The following is a 13,109-nucleotide window of genomic DNA, read 5'->3' as shown; positions in this document are numbered from 1 at the left end:
ATCTTCTGGCTCAACACCCACCAAGAGGTAAACTCACTTTCCTGGTAACATTTCTCTGTCCAGACTCCAAACCACCACTTGATACTAATTCTACAGTCAGTTGTCTTGCTTCCAATACATGGAAATCACTTTGTTCTTCTGTGAGCAAAGCTAGCTAAGGGCCAGAAACAGCATCCCTATTTTATCTTGTGAAGCCAGTAGGTGTCAAGCAAACTCAGCTCTGTGGATCCTTTGTCCTCCAGTTCGATGCCTCGTTTTACAGAAAACGCTTGCAAGGCTTTGAGGTTTTATTTATACCTCATTTCTGAAGGCTTTTAATACCTACATTAAATATACAGATGACTCATCAGTGCCACTTCTACTTTGAGGTTTAAAATCCTCCAAGTTTTTTCTAACATACTTATTCCATGCCTTGCGTTTAAATCTTTGACCATATGTTGTTTATCCTGTGTCTCAACAGAATTTAGTTAATTGCACCCTTTTCCCCTGAATAATGCTGTACTCATCACATAGAGTTCTTGCCAAAACTGGATTTGGCAAGGTAGGGCACAGGTGGGCCTAGGAGAAAGTCCGGGAGCATGACTACAGTCTGGGGGAGCCGAGATTCCAGTTGAGGGCACTGGAAGGAAACACCGAGCCTGAGGACAGCCCGCCCACTTGAGGATCCAGGCCTAAGAGGCCTTGTCTGAAAACAAGCAAAGAAAACTGCCAAGATGCGCCTGCGCGCTGGACGCTTCTTGACAGACACGCCCCCAGAGCAGCCAATCCCCGAGCTGTTGGGTGGGGCCTCCATCGCGCTCCGCACCCTCCCGGCGCCTATTGGCCAGACTGCCTTGGTCGCAACGCCGATTGGTCGCTCGTGCCTGACAGGGTACAGGCCGGCTGCTCGCCCTTCACTTCGCCTCAGCGCGGGAGGACTGGATGTCGCCGAGCTACTAGCGCGCCCCAGGCCGTGTTGGGCAGCGCCTCAGGACAGCTGGTAGACTGTCGGGAACACACCCTGAACAAACCTCATAAACCTTTAGCCTGACGGCTTCAAATTCCAGGGTGGGAGGCCCCAAATCCCGTCAGCTTTGAGGAATTTGAGTCCTAACCTGAAGGAAGCTTGCGTCTCGTCAGCTTCAGGGACTACAAGTCCCTTCACCCGCAGAAACACCGAATCCCCTAGTGCTGCGACCCTCAAATACCTAGAGTAACCCCAGTTCCCCTCAGCCTGAGGCACCCTAAAAATAGCACCGCAGAGAGACCAAATTTCCTTAACCTCGGAGACCCTGAATACCTCAGCCTGGGAGCTCTTAAAACTCTTCCTCCTCAAGACCCCAACTGTCATGCCTGTTGGAGACCTAAAGCGCCTTAATAAGAAACCCCCGATTTCCTCAGCCTCAAAGATCCCAAGTTCTCTCACCCTGAGCGTTCTACATCAGCCAAAAGATCCCCAGTCCCCTCTGTCTGAAGAGCCCAGTTCCTTCAGGCCGTGTGACCCAGCTCTCCTCAAGCCAAGTGACCCATCCCTTAGACATAGAACCCACGTTATGCCCAGATTTTTCTGAGTCCCCAGGCGGAGGTCCTCAAAACCCTTCTTGGAGAAATATTCCCTCTCCTGCACTGAAACAGAGCCCTGATTTCAGCCTGACCCCAGTCCAGCAGTTAGGGGCTTCCAGGTCTCCTCAGGACTCCCTCCGTCACCCACAGACACGTCCCTCCCAGAGCCTTTCCTCGGAGGGGCTGAACTGTAGCGGAACCAAAGAAACCAAAGCTAGTTCACATCAGGCTGGTCTGTCATAGCTGGTCAGGATCCATCCATCCCACCAATACCCTCACCCCGACTCTCCCCTCACCTTCCTGCCCTGGACACTCCACCCAAGGAAGACAGACCAGGCTCTGGACAGTGGTCTGGGCTATCTCAGCACCTTCTTCTTCCACAGGCACCTTAGCCTTGAGCACTCCAATGGCCATGAGGCCAAACAGGTCTCCAGAGGAGAGCACTGAGGGAGATGCCGGGAGAACAGAGTGGAAGCCCACGGTGAGAGGCAGAGGCGGCAAAGCTGGACTCTAAGCCAGCTCTATAGGAAGGACATGGCCCTGGTCCCTGAAGGACCACAGACTGCTTGCCTGGGCAGCTGAGTGAACTTCTCTGTGACCATACACAGGATGGGAATGCCTGGTCTTGTCTGCGATGGTGGGGTGGAGTGGGACAAAACAGGACACTAGCATCATCAACTGCTCTGTGTCCAGGGAGAGTTAGGAAAATGCTCAGTGTTTTTTCAGTTAAGCAGGACACAGTCGGGAAGGAAAGTCTTCATCCCTGCCTCACAGAGACCATCCAGTAGCTTCAGGCTACTCCCTGCACAAAAGGTGGAGGAGAAGGCCCAGCTCTAAGTTCTGACTTATATTAGTAAATTACTGATGAAATCTATCATTTTCCTTAGGCCAAAGATGCTTTCAAAGACATCTCTGTATACTTCTCCAAGGAAGAATGGGAAGAGATGTGAGAATGGGAAAAAATCCGATATATGAATGTGAAAAGGAACTACGAAGCACTGATTGCTATAGGTAACAGGAAGTGCTGGGTGCCTGTAGGCCTGGGAAACATGAAACAGGTCTTCACCCTCAGTGTTCACTTGGCCCTCTCTTACGTGGCTTCATTTGCTCACAGTTGCCTTTTGTGTGGAGGCTAACCTGGAGGAAATTTTTATTGTTTTGTACCAAAGGGAGGTTGACCCTGCAGCGCAGAGCTCACCTCTTGCCTTGTTCTAGATTCTCCCAGCCCATCCTACTGATTTCCCTGATTTTGTGACACTTTCCATTGCTTCTGTGCTTTGTTCCTCCTTCTTAGAACAAATATTTTGCTTCTTTCCAGGTTTCAGAGCCACTCGACCAGCTTTCATGCATCACCGCAGGAAGGTCATGACACTGCCCCAAGTAGATGACACTGAGGATTCTGATGAAGAATGGACACCAAGGAAGCAAGGTGAGGGGCCAGGAGGATTTAGCGGTGTCTTCCTGAAAACTCCATCTCAGCCACTAGCAAAGAAAACATAATTTTCAGCATTCTGTAGTGGTTGTGGCTGAATATTGACATAAGCCTGAATGAAGATGAATGTATAGGTTTTCCAGTATAATTCTCAAAAGTTTTGTTTAAAATTTATCATCCTTTTTAAAAAGAATTATTTTTGCTAAACATTCTTAATGAATGGCAGTTAAAGAAACCTTAGAAATAAATTCACCAAAGAGATCTAATACTAATCTCATAATTGGTTATTGGATTACATCTTTTAGAAGAGGAAATGATTAACATATTATGTCAAGATACATTATTTATGTATGTATATAACACAACACATGATCTTCTTACCCTAAGGTGAAACTAATTCTTTGTTTTAATTCTGGGAAAGGGTTTGAGAGAACTATTTATTCTCCCTGATCTTTCCCACATTTCACTGACCAGAGACAGCATCAGGGAAATAAAATGAAGCACACTCACTATAAAATAGAAGTGAGCAGCTCGCTTCCTCTTCTGCTGCTCAGTTTAGAAAAGTTAATCTTGCTAGACTGGAGAGAACAATTTAGATAGTTCTATAATTCTCCATCTATGAATTTCTGTTCTCCCAGATTTTTAAAAATTATTTATTTAGTTTTGGCTGCACTGGATCTTTGCGGCTGTGCACAGGCTTTCTCTGGTTGCAGTGAGTGGCTTCTCATTGCAGAGCACATGCAGGCTCAGTAGTTTGTGACACTGTGCCCTCTACATCGGCAGGCAGATTCTCATCCACTGTGCCACCAGGGAAGTCCCTCTGTTCCCTTAGGTTATTAAAACTAGTGAAAGGGACATGAAAAACAAACATTTGGTTGTCTGCAAAGGTTTTGACATGAAGAGAGATTCTTCATAGGGAATACATACGCCACTGTTCACCATAACTCTGCACATCTTTATTTACCTTCTTAACAATTTCTGAGTGTATGGTACACTCTCGCTAACTATGTACACATTAGTGTTAGTGGCCATAGTGTTAATCGCTCCATCGTGTCCAACTCTTTGCATACCCAAGGACTGTAGCCCGCTAGGCTCCTCTGTCCATGGGATTCTCCAGGCAAGAATACTGGAGTGGGTTGCCATTTCCTACTCCGGGTGATCTTTCCAACACAGGGATCGAACCCGCGTCTGTTGCATCTCCTGCATTGCAGGCGGGTTCTTTACCACTGAGCCACCGGGGATATATATACACATTGCTGTACAACAAATCTGTAGAACTTTTCCATCTTGTGTGACTGAAGCCCTAACCCACTGAGGAACAATTCTCCAATCCTTCCTCCTCATAGCCCTTGGCAACCATGATTATATTTTCTGTTTCCATGGATTTGATTAATTTAGATACCTCATAGAAGTGGAATCAGGCAATATTTGTCTTTTTTGGATTGATTCATTTCACTTAGCATATCATCAAGGCCCATCCCTGATGTAGCATATGACAGAATTCTTTTTTAAGGCTTAAAAACATTCCATTGTGTGCATGTGTATATAACAGATATAAGATATATCTTATATATAATTTTGGTTTATCCACCAGTGAACATTTAGATTGCTTCCACATCTCACCAACTGGGAATAATGCTGCAATGACCATAGATGTGCACACTATTTATTGAAGATCTTGCTTTTAATTTTTTATGGAAATATACTCTTGAGTTCGAGTGCTAGATCATACAGCAGTTCTAATTTTCTGAAGAAACTCCATACTGTTTTCTATGAAGGTTGCAACATTTTACATTTCCAACAATAGTGTATAAGAGTTCCAATTTCTCCATATCCTTACCAAACTTGTTATTGTCTTCTTATTCATATTGCCCATCACAGAAGGTTTCAATTTGTATTTCCCTATTGATTAGTAATATTAAGCATCTTTTCATATGTTTGTTTGGCCATTTGTGTATCTTCTTTGGAGAAATGTCTATTGAATTCCTTCTTCCACTGTATTAGTCAGCTCAGACTGCCATAACAAAACAGACTGCATGCCTTTAAAAACAGAAATTTGTTTTCTTACAATGCTGGAGCATGGAAGTTTGATATCAGGGTTCCATCATGGTCAATCAGGTTCTCTTCCTGACTTACAGGAAGGCTTCATATTGGTGTATGCTTATTAACCCCTTATCAGATACATATTTTACAAATATTTTTTACCATCCTGTAGGTGGCCTTTTCACTCTGTTCACTGTGTCCTTTCCTGCACAGAGGTTTTAAGATTAATGTAATCTCATTTGTCTATTTTTACTTTGTTACTAATACTTGTGCACTTGGTACCATATCTAAGAAATCATTGCTGATTCAGTGTCATGAAGCTTCACCCTTGTTTTCCTCTAAGAGTTTTATCAAGTCTTGCATTTAGGTCTTTAATCCATTCTGAGGTGATTTTTCTTCATGCTGTAAGATCTTCGTTATTTTGCATATGGATATTTTGTTTCCCCAGCACCATTCGTTATAGGGATTAAACTTTCCCCATTGTCTTGACACCCTTGATGAAGATCATTAGACCATGTATCCAAGAGTGTCAGTCAGTTCAGTCGCTCAGTCATGTCCGACTCTTTGTGACCCCATGATCGCAGCACACCAGGCCTCCCTGTCCATCACCAACTCCCGGAGTTTACCGAAACTCATGTCCTTCAAGTCAGTGATGCCATCCAACCATCTCATCCTCTGTCGTCCCCTTCTCCTGCCCCCAATCCTTCCCAGCATTAGGGTCTTTTCCAATGAGTCAACTCTTTGCATGAGGTGGCCAAAGTATTGGAGTTTCAGCTTCAACATCAGTCCTTCCAATGAACACCCAGGACTGATCTCCTTTAGGATGGACTGGTTGGATCTCCTTGCAGTCCAAGGGACTCTCAAGAGTCTTCTCCAACACCACAGTTCAAAAGCATCAATTCTTCGGCGCTCGGCTTTATTTATGGTCCAACTCTCACATTCATACATGACCACTGGAAAAACCATAGCCTTGACTAGACGGACCTTTGTTGGCAAAGTAATGTCTCTGCTTTTAAATATGCTATCTAGGTTGGTCATAACCTTCCTTCCAAGGAGTAAGCGTCTTTTACTTTCGTGGTTGCAATCACCATCAGCAGTGATTTTGGAGACCAAAAAAATAAAGTCTGACACTGTTTCCACTGTTTCCCCATCTATTTCCCATGAAGTGATGGGACCAGATGCCATGATCTTAGTTTTCTGAACGTTGAGCTTTAAGCCAACTTTTTCACTCTCCTCTTTCACTTTCATCAAGAGGCTCTCTTTAGTTCTTCTTCACTTTCTGCCATAAGGGTGGTGTCATCTGCATATCTGAGGTTATTGATATTTCTCCCAGCAATCTTGATTCCAGCTTGTGTTTCTTCCAGCCCAGCGTTTCTCATGATGTACTCTGCATATAAGTTAAATAAGCCGGGTGACAATATACAGCCTTGACATACTCCTTTTCCTATTTGGAACCAGTCTGTTGTTCCATGTCCAGTTCTAACTGTTGCTTCCTGACCTGCATACAGGTTTCTCAAGAGACAGGTCAGATATCTGGTATTCCCATTTCTTTCAGAATTTTCCACAGTTTATTGTGATCCACACAGTCAAAGGCTTTGGCATAGTGAATAAAGCAGAAATAGATGTTTTTCTTGAACTCTCTTGCTTTTTCGATGATCCAGCAGATGTTGGCAATTTGATCTCTGGCTCCTCTGCCTTTTCTAAAACCAGCTTGAACATCTGGAAGTTCACGGTTCATGTATTGTTGAAGCCTGGCTTGATTTCTGTTTATTTCTGGCTGTCTATTCTGTTCCATTAATTGACATGTCTGTCTTTATGCCAACAGGCTTCCTCAGTGGCTCAGCAGGTGAAGAATCTGCCTTCAATACAGGAGAAACAGGAGATGCAGGTTCAATCCATGGGTTAAGAAGAGACCCTGGAGACGGAAATGGCAAACCCATCCAGTAGTCTTGTCTGAGAAATCCCCCGGACAGAGGAGCCTGGTGGACTACAGTCCAAAAGGTCACAAAAAGTCAACATGACTGAGTGACTGAGCACACACTTTATGCCAAAACTACACTCTTTTGGTTCCTGTACTTTTGTAATATGTTCTGAAATCAGAGGCCTCCAGCTTTGCTGTTCTTTCTAAGATTGTTTTGCCTATTTGGGGTCCTCTGAGATTCGGTATTAACTGTAGGATGGATTTTCTATATCAGAAAAAAAATTCCATTTGGATTTTAATAGGAATTGCATTGAATCTTTAAATTGCTTTGGGTAGTATGAACAGCTTAATAATATTAAGTCTCCAAATCCATAAACATGAGATGCCTTTCTATTTACTTGTGTCAGATTCCTTTCAGCAATACTTTTGTAGTTTTCAATGTATAAGTCTTTCATCCCCTTAAGTTTACTCCCAATTATTTCATTCTTTTTGATGCTATTATAAATAAGATTATTGGGACTTCTCTGGTGGTCCAGAGGCTAAGACTCCACACTCCAAATGCAGAGAACTTGGGTTCAGTCCCTGGTCAGGGAACTAGCTCCCACATGCTGCACGAAGACCTGGCACAAATAAATAAATAAAAATAAATATTTTTTTAATTTAAATTTAGATATTGAATATAGTTTTAAAAAAACCAAAAATAAATAGGATTGTTTTCTTATTTTCCTTTATGGAATGGTCATTGTTCATGCATGGAAAGATATTTGAATGTTGATTTTGTACCGTGCAACTTTCTGTGCAGGTTTTTTTGTGTGTGTGGAATTTTGAAGATTTTTCTATACATTAAATCATGTCCTCTATGAACAGACATAATTTTACTTCTTTCTTTCCAAATTGAAGCCTTTTGTTTCCTTTTCTAACCTAATGCCCTGGCTAGAACTTCTAACGTTATGGTGAATAGAAATGTTGAGAATGGGCATCCTTGCCTTTTTTTCTGGATCTTAGAAAAGTTTTCAGCTTTTCACTGATGACTATGATGTTAGAGGTAGACTTTTCATATATGACCTTTATTATATTCCAGTCACTTCCTTCTATTTCTACTTTGTTGAGTATTTTTGTCATGAAAGGCTAGTAAATTTATTAGATACTTTATGGACATCAGATGAGGCACAGATGAAGTTTCATATATTTTTTTAATTTTAAGAAAATTATGTAATGCTCCCAGTGGAAGCATAGGAGTTGATGATACAGAAATCATTTTCCATTCCTCCTTTGGTAATCCTTGTCCTTGTCACTCTCTGGCTCAGAATTATGTGTCCTTAATTAGAATGCCCAGAGTTTGGAAACATTTACCAACCAAAACACTGATTCTCATCATTTTTTAGGTAAACCTTCTAGGATGGCCTTCAGAGTGCGGCACAGTAAACACCAGAAGGTGAATATTTCCTGAATCCTGTTGCCAAAATATCCTCCTCATGGATCCAGTCACAGGTGAGGACAGGAGAGAACACAGAGATCCTGGAAGCTGCTGCCTTCCTGTCCTGAGTCTTTAGCACCGTGTTTGATATCATCACCATCTTTACAGTTAGTAAGAACAACAACAATAGTAGGCTGTTCTATTGTTACATTATTTTCCCAATGTTTCAGACTTTAAGCATTTCATGTGAATAAACTTACTTAAATCTTAAAACAATCCTACAGTACCTATAAGTAGGTATACAGCTATCACCATTATAGATCACAAAACGGAGGTAAAAAAATGATTGATTATATGCCTGAGATCACAGTATCACAGGTAGTGCAGTCTAATCCAAAGTACTTTTTCTAAACTCCTTACAAAATGATTAAAACTTCCATAGTTATATGAAGTTTATTCATACATCTTTATGTCATTCATCTGAGAGATGTTTTCAACCTCAGTTCTTTTGTGCTGTGCTAGGGAGGGATATGCTAAGACATCTGACTAAGGGAAGCTTAAGGACATGCTGGGGAGTCTGTAGAGTGGATGGTCCAGGATGAAGAAGCTTAAGGACATGCTGGGCAGTTGGTAGAGTGGACAGTCCAGGATGATGAAGGCGACAGGATCCCTACCTCAGAGCCTCCCACTCCAATAAGAGGAAGTAACTTGCAACCCTGACAAGCCTCAGGTTTATGACTGAAAAGCAACAAATAAGAAAATAACTGAAGGACTTCACATAGGTTACCCACTTTTGAGTAGAAACTCATCATCTGGGCATCACTTCAAAAGCTCATTCTTGCAGGAGGAAGTAACAAGTCCTGCCCCTGAGCTCTGATTAGGCAACTCTCATGTTTGGAATCACTTGTTTAACCTGCCCTGTGTTGTAAGCTTTGAGAGCCTAGCCCATACCCATTAATTCTCAGAAGTCCAGGCCCGGCTCAAAGCCCCCGAGGGCCCCCTGAATGTTTTGTGAATGAGTGACTCCACATTTAAACATTCACCTAGGAGTGAGAAGGTCAAAGAATGCTAAACATAGTATCTGTGAGCTAGACTTCAAATATAGAGGGAGTTGAAGGGATAAATTGATGGCACGGATGTACGCTCACATTCATACTGTATTAAATAGCTCACACAATGATTTGTTGAAATGTTATTAAATTTCATGTCCACTGTAACATTAAGAATTCGCATGTATACCAATTTATGGATCAGGAAACTGAGGAGAACCAGCTAGTCATACAGCCTTGTTCAAGCAGAATTGATGAGGCCAGCTACTTTAATTCCAAACATTGTCTCTAGGACATGGCAACCTGCAACTTTCAGCTCGTTTTCTTTATTGTCTAAATGTGTTTCTGCCGATCATCTTTTCTCTTCTCAATCTCACTCCTTTGTCACCTTATTTTCCAGATGTGTTTTGTCCCCTCTGTAATTTTCCATACTTCCTCATCCATCAAAGATCCACTAATTAATAGAAAACCCCCCGGATTTCTCTATGAGCACTTACCCTCTTCTTTCCCTGACCTCCAGCTATTCTCCCTGCCTTGCTCTCACTTTTATGCAGAAAGTTGAAGGGAAAGAACCTTAAGATATGAATTCTAGTTTTGTTTCACTACCCACTTAGGTCCTTATTTTACACTCCAGTGTTCCAAAGCCCCCATCCACCAGGTATTTCCAAGAACTGTCAAAGTATTAACTAAAGTCATGTATGTGAAAACACTTCATAAAGTCCTAAAGAACTAAAGAAATGCATGTTGTCTTTTACTCACATGGAAGGGACTGTCCAAGGCACCATTAAGTAAGAAATCTAGTTTGAAGGAATTGCCGGGAGCAGCAAAATTGCTGAAGACAAGTGGCTCCAAGCAGGCTCAGAAACCAGTGCCCACTCCCAGAAAATCAAGGACCCCTGGACAGCACCCCAGACAAAAAGTCGGTAAGAGAAAATTTGGGGAGTTCCTTTTCCTCCAATTAGTTCCTCTAATCCCTGTAGAAAAGTTAATAAGTATGGCCTAGGTGTGTGGCGTGGACTTTGGGTAAGCTTGTGTTTAAGCTGGACTGATCTGAGACATGAAGTTAGCAATGGGGCCTTGGGAAAATCTTATACATTTTCTGAGGTCCTGATTGCTCCTCTGTAAAGTGACGATAAGGATACATAACTCATACAGTGTTTGAAAGCATTACATTAAATGCATAAGTGCTGACACTTTTTTGAACTAAAAGTAGTTCAATAAATCCAGCTGTGATGATAGAGACCACGGTTTGTTAGTGTTTATGCCCAGACCTCTGCTCAATGCCTTACGTGTCATGTCAACGCCTTAACATATATTTTCTGAGTAGATGTGTCAGTGAACTATTTCCTAAGTAAGAAGGTTGTGAAGTTAAACCTACTAATGGGAAGTTCAGGAAGCTTACAATGAACTGGGCATCTGTGGTCAGTGTGGAGCCTCAGTCTCCTGAACCAGTAGTTAAAGGGAGAGGAAACAAAGGATAGAGAAGGGACTTCCTGGTGGTTAAGTGGTTCAGACTCCACGCTGCCACTGCAGGAGGCGGGGGTTCCATTCCGGGTCGGGGAACTAAGATCCCACAAACCATGCAGCGTGGCCAAGAAATAAATAATGTAACATTAAAACATAAAATGACAAAAGTAAAAGTTTGAAAAATACATGTAAATAAGTTTTAACAAAGTATATAGATGGACAGGTAGGAGATCTCACACTTTCTGATAAAACAGGGACTAACTCTCCAGACCCCACCAGCCTTGCTTAGCTTCTGTTCTCCATCTTAGAACTCAGAAGAAAGGAGACTGGAGATTTACTCACACCTGCTCTAACCACCCCCTGTGCTGCCTCCCATATGCAGAGAGCTCCAGGCCAGGCACCCCTAACTTAACAGACCCTTTCCCCTCACAGGGAGCTGCTCAGGAGATTCCACCTGAGTCATCAAGTCTTATCTCACAGTAGGGTAAAGTACCTGTGGCCACTGTGACATGACTTTTCAGATATTTACAGGCAGAGAAAGGTCCCTGCAGATCCACCTCTATCAGGAGAGACGCTGCCTCTGATGCTGTGGGAAGGTCCCTAGTCTGGGTGATATGTAGAAAAGGCCCTTGACACAGGCTTCCTGGATTTCTGTAGATGTAGGGAATAAGAATGGAATGGAAAAGTGGACTGTAAAGACACATTTGATGGGAGACAAATCGTGTGCTGTCAACACTTAGATGATTAGTGGGCAGGCCTTACCATGGCAAACAAGCTACCTGACCAAAAGCTTCCTCTTTCAGCAAAACCGAAGCCCAAGATCCACCCACGTGCCTCCTGCTCTCTGGCCTTCTCCAGTCAGAAATTCCTCAGCCAACACGTCCAACGCAGTCACCCCTCTCAGACACTCCTGAGACCATCTGAAAGAGACCACCTCCAAGCAGAGGATCACTGCCCAGGGAATCAAAATCAGCAGTAGAGATATTCCGATCCACACAGCCTGAGAGACAAACCTGAGGGTCACGAGGCCAAGGAAAGGCCCCAACCTTTGCTGAAAAGCGTAAGGCTGAAGAGGATTTCAAGGGCCTCTTCCTACTCACCCAGAGGGCAAGTGGGGGGTTCTGGGGTGCATGAGAGAATGACAGGAGAGCCCAGCACAAGCCAGAAACTGAATCCAGAGGACACAGGCACATTATTCATGGGGGCAGGGGTCTCAGGGATTATGAGAGTCAAGTACGGAGAGTGTGGGCAGGTCTCCACGGATAGGTCAAGTCTCACCACAAACCAGAGGACACACACAGGGGAGAAGCCCTATGTTTGCAGCGAGTGTGGGCGAGGCTTCAGTTATAAGTCATATCTTATCTCACACCAGAGGACACACACAGGGGAGAAGCCCTATGTTTGCAGGGGGTGTGGGCAAAGCTTCAGTCAGAACGCCCATCTCATCTCACACCAGAGGACATACACAGGGGAGAAGCCCTATGTTTGCAGGGAGTGTGGGCAAAGCTTCTGTTGGAAGTCAGTCCTCATCAGACACCAGAGGACACACACAGGGGAGAATCCCTATGTGTGCAGGGAGTGTGAGTGAGTCATGACCAACAAACCACATCTTAGCCACAGGAGGATTACTGCAGCCACCCCACGCCTCAGCTCTAAGGGGGCCTCAGAGGAGGTCTGTGACCCGTTACAGTCCCCAAGAGTATGAGGAGAGACTTCCCAGGTGGTCTAGTGGCCAGACTCCAATGCAGAGACCCATGTTCAATACCTGATTGGGGAACTAGCTCCCACATATTGCAACTAAGAGACAGTGCAGCCGAATAAATAAATACATAAATAAATATTTTAAAGAAAGAGTGTGATAAGCACAGAATTAGTTGATTAAATAGACCTTTATGACACTTTCACTTTATGACACTTTCATGACAGGAGAGGAGGTAGATAAACAGCAGAGGGTTTCTTAAGTGTTCTGGAGATGTTCATGCCAATTGCCTTCGTGGTTTTTTGTACTCCTAATAAATTTTGTCTCCAAACAAATCTGAAGCCCAGACTACATACTTATTCCCCCCTTATTACTGAGAGCAGTGGGGTCCAGTGGTAGCTGAACCCCTGGGAAGGCATAATTCTGGAGCCAACTCAGTTAGGTCATGGGACAGTCAGTTCCTGGGTCCAGGGAGAGGAATCTAGGGTTTCAGACAGACTCACCAGAGAAGAGAATTCCCCAGCCTCCTGGGAAGTGTG

At 43.5% G+C, this 13,109-nt stretch overlaps 1 pseudogene across 1 annotated transcript; it reads left to right on the top strand.

Moving 5' to 3' along the window:
• Positions 1 to 1,948: 1,948 nt before the first annotated feature.
• LOC145541173 (histone-lysine N-methyltransferase PRDM7-like) lies at positions 1,949 to 12,905 on the top strand (annotated as a pseudogene). The gene is made up of 6 exons (XR_014078841.1): positions 1,949 to 2,023; positions 2,430 to 2,553; positions 2,861 to 2,971; positions 8,324 to 8,373; positions 10,171 to 10,327; positions 11,675 to 12,905. The product of XR_014078841.1 is annotated as a histone-lysine N-methyltransferase PRDM7-like (transcript).
• Positions 12,906 to 13,109: the final 204 nt, after the last annotated feature.

The sequence above is a fragment of the Giraffa tippelskirchi genome, chromosome 1 (genome assembly GCF_054371585.1).
Source record: "Giraffa tippelskirchi isolate mGirTip1 chromosome 1, T2T-mGirTip1v1.2.pri, whole genome shotgun sequence".
NCBI classification, from domain to species: Eukaryota; Metazoa; Chordata; class Mammalia; order Artiodactyla; family Giraffidae; genus Giraffa; species Giraffa tippelskirchi.
The sequence above is the reverse complement of the archived record's forward strand: the minus strand, read 5'-3'. Positions and strand labels throughout refer to the sequence as shown.